This window comes from Lissotriton vulgaris, chromosome 5 (assembly GCF_964263255.1).
Source record: "Lissotriton vulgaris chromosome 5, aLisVul1.2, whole genome shotgun sequence".
NCBI lineage: Eukaryota > Metazoa > Chordata > Amphibia > Caudata > Salamandridae > Lissotriton > Lissotriton vulgaris.
Genome location: NC_141693.1, coordinates 1,384,230,030 through 1,384,237,465, shown reverse-complemented (window position 1 = coordinate 1,384,237,465; position 7,436 = coordinate 1,384,230,030).

The following is a 7,436-nucleotide window of genomic DNA, read 5'->3' as shown; positions in this document are numbered from 1 at the left end:
ATATTGATCCTCTTATTCGCAGCCTGGAAACCAATGCTGGCATTATTCCCATCTTGACCCAAGGATACATGAACAAGACTCTCGCTCACGCCGATGACATTGCCATAGTCACACCTGATCCGGTATCAGACTTACCCATTATTGAAACTGAGGCTAAAAACTTTGAACTCAACCAGAGTAAAACCCAAGTGGTCCTAAATGATAAATGCACTATGATAGATCCTCGTGTAACAGCAAAAGCGACCTACCTGGGGGTATGTATCACATCCAAGCTCGATAAATTGGTTGATTTAAATATGAGCCCCTTGTTAGATAAAATGCAGAAACATCTTCGCCGCATGGATAACCTACATCTATCCTTGATTGGTCGGGCAAACGCATTAAAAATGGTTTATTTCCCTAAAATTACTCTATATGTTAGGGCAATTAATCTGAAAATATCAGAACATTGGTTTAAATTGATGGAACGCACCTTTACTAGTTTCATTTGGGCGTATTCACAACCCTGAAGAGCCTACAAGTTCTTGACCCTTCCAAAAGAACAAGGAGGTTTAGCCCTCCCTCACCTTAAGGTATACTATTGGGCATCTATGTTATTATACAATCACAAACTTTTTTTATTAGATGGCACTGAGACAACCTCAGAGGAAGACCAACCCTCAATTCATCAGCTAGTGTTGGGTAATAAGAGTAAGGGTTATTTATGGCGATTTCTCTATGATAGCTACCATAAAAAGGTCCGCCTAAAGACCTTGCTGGGGGGTTTAAAGCATGGAAAGCAGTGAGGAAACTGTTGGGTATAGAACGACTTTCATTTTATTCTCCTTTAGGCAACAACCCGGCCCTTTCCGAAATCTTTAGAGGTGACAGTATTGATAAATGGATCACAGCTGGAATCACGCATATTGGATGCCTTTTTTCTAATGAAGGGCTACATTCTTTTGAAACCTTAGGAGAGATATATCTATTGGAGTGGAGAGATTTTTTTAAATATCTTCTAATTAGAGATGTTTTTACTACAAGGGATCAGGGGAAATACCGCATTTGATAAAATAATGTCAGTTGAAGCCTTAAAAAAAACAAGAAATTCACCATTGGGGGGATGTATTCAATTCAATTCAATTCAAAGAATCTTTATTTCGGCATAAATGCCATAAAAGAAAGGTTTATATACATACAATAAAAGCATGTTAAAAATGTACAGCGTGGAACATAATCCATTCTTTAAGAACATTCATTTGTAGTAGAAAGCGTAGAACATAAAACCATTCATTAAAAACAATTCATTTGTGTTGGAGACAGTTGTGAACAACAGCACTAAGGTTCTGCAGTGGACCCCCCATTAATTGATCAAACAGGAATTTGACATTCCTACCTATTTACAATCGATAACCCAGTTTTTTTCTTTGGAAAAAAATACAATGCAAAAATCTGCTTACACTAAATATAATAGGTTGGCTTGTGTTGGTCGAAAGAATTCTCAGAGCCTGAGAACATGATCTCACACCTAATGCTAGACATATTGGTTTGATCCATCTTTTCCTAGCCTGGGCATATATTGGGCAGAAAAAGAGGATATGTTGCTCGTTTTCTTTTTGGTTACTTCCACACATGGGGCAAGGTTCGTCTATCACATGGTTTGAAATATTTACACCACCAGTCCAGCGAGCCAAAGTAAATGTAAATGTACATGTATTTATATAGCGCAAATCGCCCACATCGCAGGCATCTATGCACTTGCTTAGGGAACCCGTCCTGGTATTCCCCTGTGAGACACCCCGGCAGGGTATCCACAAGGTGAAAGCCAGGCATCCCGTCGTGAGGGGCCGTTGTGGAGATTAAGCAAGCTATTGCCCAGAGTCGCAGAGTGTGAACCCATGAGTCAAGTAGGCACCGGAGCGAGAATTATCGAGTCCGTGGAATTATTGAGCCCAACCCCCATCGGGGCGGGGAATTGAACCCTGGTCCAGGGACGATCTCAGCTTCCAGGTCTGCCGCCTCTAACCCCTGAGCCACACTTCTCCAGCCTGTGGAGCCTATTTGGAGGTTACCATATCTGAATTTCAGAAATAAAGTCTTTGCTAGCGGCGGTTCTATTTCGTCCAAAAAGTTCTCGAAAGTTGGTTCATCTTTGAACATGAGGAACCTTGTTACTAATGTCCCACTAGATGAAGCACTTTTGGTCATGTCTGTGATGTAGGTCCAAAAGGCCCTTTTTACAAATATTTTAGAGTTAGGTGGTAGTAGGTCGGGGTTTTCCCAGTAGTGTATCAGACCTAAATTGTTAAGCCAGGTTTTGACATGTTTGAACCAAGATATTACTTTGAAATGATCAAGCTCCATAGTTTCTTTAAGCCCATCTCTGTAATCTTGTAACTCAGGTACCTGCCATAGCCTAATCCATAGCAGTAGAGGGCGTATAATAATATGGTGGTCCGTTCTTCGAAAATTTAGGTCCAATTGAAGGGGCACCAGAGGGGTACTTCTGGGGACTCTGACCAGACTTCTCAAAAAGTTATTATCTAGGACACTGAAAGTGTCTTTCGACCCAGGGCCCCAGATTTCTGAGCCGTAAAGCACTGCAGGCTGTACTTTAAATTTAAAAAGTTCAACTGCAGGAGATACGGCTTTGCTGGTACTCTGACTTTGCTCCCTAAGGATGGGTTTTGTATTCTGGCAAAATGTCATCTTGCTTTTTTCCAATTGGGCTTTCCATGTAAATTTGGAATCCAGTGTTACCCCTAGATATGCAAAGTAGGGAACCAATTCTAATTTTAAACCATTTAGGGTTAAGCAACCTTTATCTGATTTGGTTGGATTTAGGGCCATACACTTGGTTTTTTTTTCCCATTTATCTCCAATCCTTTCTTGGTGCAGCACTCACCGAAGGAATTTAATAGAGCTTGGAGACCTTTTTTTGTCTGGGAAATCAGAATGGTGTCGTCAGCGAATAATAGGGAAGTTACCTTTTCTCCGTTTAGCTTGGGGGAATCGTTTTTGCATCCCTCTAGGTATGAAGGAATGTCATTCACGAAAATTGAAAAAAGTGTTGGGGCCAAAACGCACCCCTGGCGCACACCACGCTCAATAGGAATTTTAGGGGTTAGTTCTCCATTTGGGCCTCAGCGGATTCTCGCGAAGTTGTCTCTATGGAGCTCTTTGATTTGCACTATCAAGGTGGTTGGCAACCCTGCTACACTCAATGCTTTCCCATAGTAATTTGCGAGGCACTAAGTCGAATGCCGCTCTTAGATCGACAAACGCAACATATAATTGGCCCTTTTTGATCTTGACATATTTCCAGTAAAGGCAACAGAATCGGAAAATTTGATCGATTGTGCTAACTTTGGGTCTGAATCCCGCTTGGTATCTAGTCAAAATTGCCTTTTCATCCAGCCAATCGTTAACACGAAATAAGATATGGCGTGCATAGATTTTCTGGAGTATATCCATTAAACTTATTGGCCGGTAAAAATTAAAACAATTTCAGCTCCCTTCCAACTCTCTGGGAAGTCTAGTTTTCGGGATAACTCATTACACAGGTAATTAATGTAGGGTACCCATATTTTTAGATCGTGTTTATACAAGTCTCCCGGAATCTTGTCTAACCCAGGGGCTTTACCAGGTTTAATTTGGCTTATTGCCAATTCTGTCTCTCCTAACGTAAAGTCCAGATTGTCTGTTGGGAGAGCATCGCTTGGGGCAGCCATATCAGTGGGAAGTTCATCATATTTCTTATAGAGGCTGGTAAAGTGGTTTACCCAGGTCTGTTCGTCCAAGTAGACGTCCTTGACCACTCTCCCTTGGTGGTTCCCATTCGCTACTAGCCTCCAGAAAGCTACATTATCACGTGATTTTGCTGCACGCAGCAAATCCGCCCATTTCTCTTCTTCCCAAACTAATTTGGATGCCTTTTGCACCAATTTATAATTGTTCCTAGCTATTTTGATATCTAAAAGTGCCTTGGATTTAATCGCAGTTAAAAGTGCCCTTTTGGACTCCCTACAAGCTTTGTTAAACCAGGGTTTGCTATGAGACAAATTGTGTGTCTTCTGCTGACTTTTCTTAGGCATTTTAGTGACTAGCAATTTTAGAGCGTCAAAAATTTTTTGTGTAAAGTCTTAAAGTGGCTATTGTTTCCCTCGTCTAATGTGTGATTCAAATATGGGTCAAAGGTACATGCAAAAAGTGTGTATATTTCTGCTACAATTTCGCCATTATCCAGTATAAATGGCCATTTAAGAGATCGTCTGTTATTACTAATGTGGGTCTCGTTGTTGTCACCATTAGTTACTTCTTGAGACATGGAGGAAGCTGTATCTTCAAGTAGGGAGGCCTCGATTTTGAGGTCTAGAGGGAAGTGATCGCTTTCTAATCTTTCTATTACCTCCATATCAAGGAGGTATTCCCATGTCGATATGGAGGCAATGAAAACATCTATATTGCTTTTGTAGTTCCCCCTAAAGAAGGTAGGCTTCTTCAAGATATCCGACGTTAACCGCCCATTACAGGCCCTAATGCAATGTTCTGCACATATTTTCATCATTTGGAGGGCCATGGTTGAACATTTAACTGGTTTGACATTGTCTAAAGCAGGGATTTTGTTAGCCTCATCTTCTTCTAAGAAGATGTCACTAAGTCCCATGATCGGCTCGTAATTACAATTAAAATCACCAGCCACGATAATGAAGTCCTCCCTGATGTCCAGATTACTCAAAAAAAGATCTAGGTGAGATAGTGTTGGAGATTTTCTTGTTATGGGTGTTGGCCTGTTGTAAATATTTACTAGAAAAAGTTTTTTCCCTTCTCGTGCAGTGATTTTCAAGACCAGTATATCTGGGGAGTTGGCATCCACCACCTCAATATTCACCCTTAAGTTAACTTTCACCCAGGTTATCAAGCCACCAGAGGGTCTTTCACATCTAGATGGAATGGCACTAGTACCATACGATTTGTACCCTAGTCTGTGTGTAATTTCAACTGACCAGGTCTCTTGTAACATGCAGAAATCAAAGAAGTCAATATAGCTTGCCCATTCTAGGTCCCTTAGATTTTTTTTGAGACCCCTGCTATGTTCCAAGAGACCAGTTTTATAGGTTGTCTTGTTTCGGGGGCCTTTTCCAAGGATACCTTTTCCACCTCCTCGTAATTGGGGAGATCCTCAAGTTGCTCAACTAAAGACCATTCTGGTCTAATCAAATCATCCTGCAGGGGCAACAGATCATTATGGTGTGTAACATTTCCATTTAATATAGAACTATCCCCTATTGTTAATACAGCCACAGGTAGAGGACCTATATTCCCCATGGGTTCAATTTCATTAGTAATACCACCAACTCTCAATGAACTTAATTCGTTTCCCGCACCCCCCCCCCCACCAGGTTGACATTTTCTGATCCATTCCCCTCGCTCCCCACAGACATATGGCATCAATCACAATCATCTAGACCACTAAATATATCGAATCTATTAGTGGTTTCCAGAGGAGTGAAAGGCTTTAGATGGTCCATTCTTCTGTTGTTGGGTTTGAAGGGTCTATAAGGAACACAGGTCCAGCCAAGGGGATCAGGTACGGGCACGGGGTTAGGCGGGTAGTAGAGGTCCATAGGATTTTGTCTAACAGGCGGTTGCAGTGTGTGTTGAGTGTTACCAGCCCTCGGTATAAATGGTGGGTAAGAACTGGGGAGGGTTTGGGGTGTTATGTGCGAGGGTGGTTGGTGCTGGGGGGGGAATACCACTGACCTGGGATAAAAATATGTCAGTGGTCTAGGGATTATACAATTACTGGTGGTGCCTGGCGGCCTATTTAATATGAATTGTACTACATTGGGGTCCCTGAAATTCACAACCACCACGTCGCCCTCGATGTTTTTGGGTCTACCTCCCAGCCATTGGAGGCGACGAACATGCACAATTTCGCCATTTACATGGTTTGCTATTGGTCTGTATAAACTTAGCCAATGCATGATCTTATTTTTTAATTGTGCAAAACCCTCCCGCTTATTTGGTGGTAACACGGGGACCCCTTTTAGAACTACCACAAAGGGCACTGCCTCTGGTGGTAATTCTGGAATGGGAGCCAGTTTGGGTCTCCCCCAGCTGGGCTTCTGGCCCCTCGCCTCGGTCATCGTTCTTTCCTGGGGAGTGTTAACCGTACCATTGGGCGGTTTGCTTGTTAAGGTAACCAGCGTGGGATCTAGTTTATTATGTGGATTTTTAGGTGGTGGAATTGACCGAACAGTTGTTTTGTCCCCTTTGGGCATACAAGTGGAGGGATTCGCCAACGAGGTAGATTTAGTTATTGGGGCTGGAGCAACTGGGCTAGATTCGACTTGGGTAGCGGTTTTATGCGTTACTATGTTGGAAATTGTAGTGTTATCTCTACCCTTGTTTCCCAGAGCCCGCTCAATTGTACTTAGTCTAAGTTCCACTTCAATCAGCCTCTCCAGAATTGAAGCAGAGTAAGTTTTAATTAAACTTTCTAAAGTATCTAGGGTAACAGAGTCGCGATCTGCTTGGGGTTCTTAATCCATCATGAAGGCTACCTTGTCACCCTCTATATCTATAGGCACATTAGGAGGTAACGGTGATGCAGTAATAGACCCTACTGTAGCTACTAATGGGTTGTCAGTGCAATCTACAGAAGTCTTCACCTTTTTCCCAAAGTCAGAGTGACTTAACTTTGGTTGTTGTAGGTTTCCCCCTTTTCGCCTCTTCTTGCAAGGAGGGGGTCCATGTATCCTTGGAGCTGGCATGGGTTTCTTTGCCCTACTGCGCGTTGTTTTGGATGGTAAGGGGGCAGGTGGCTTTATGACATTAGGGGTACTCATATGCGTAGTTAAAGGGGTGCCATTCGTGTCCAGTTCAGGGGAAGTGATTAGGGATGGTGTAGTGGTGATTACTTCTAGTGGCTGACTGTCCGATATGTGTACAATAACGTGAGCAAACTGGGAATTTTCACTAGTACTGGGGGGAGCTAAAGATAATGGTGACAGTGGCCGATTTTTCATACTTTCCACGGAGCGGCGGCGTTCTGCGCGGCGCTCTGCCAAAGCGGTTTCCAAGGGAATGTCTGAGGAAGCCTTAGTGAAGTAATTATCAAGAGTTTTGTTTAACAACCCTCCCTGCTTGTCAGACATGATAAATGCACTAGTCTAGATACACAAGACAGGGAATAGAGAAGCACAGCAATATTTTACCGATAACTGGAGTATAAAAGTAAAAATACTAGGGGGTAATGTCCAGTCCGGTCTCTTCGGTTCTCTGAGGGCCTCAGAGGGCCTGCCCTTTGCCCGGGCTTCGCTCTGCGCTTGGCCCCGTGCGCGTCCCGCTAGCGTGTCGTTGGTTAAAGCTATTTAGTGGCAGGGGGCGGGAAGAGGACCAGCTGTGGCGAGTTTGCAACGCAGCACCCGCTGGTCTTCGCAGTCCCGGTTGAT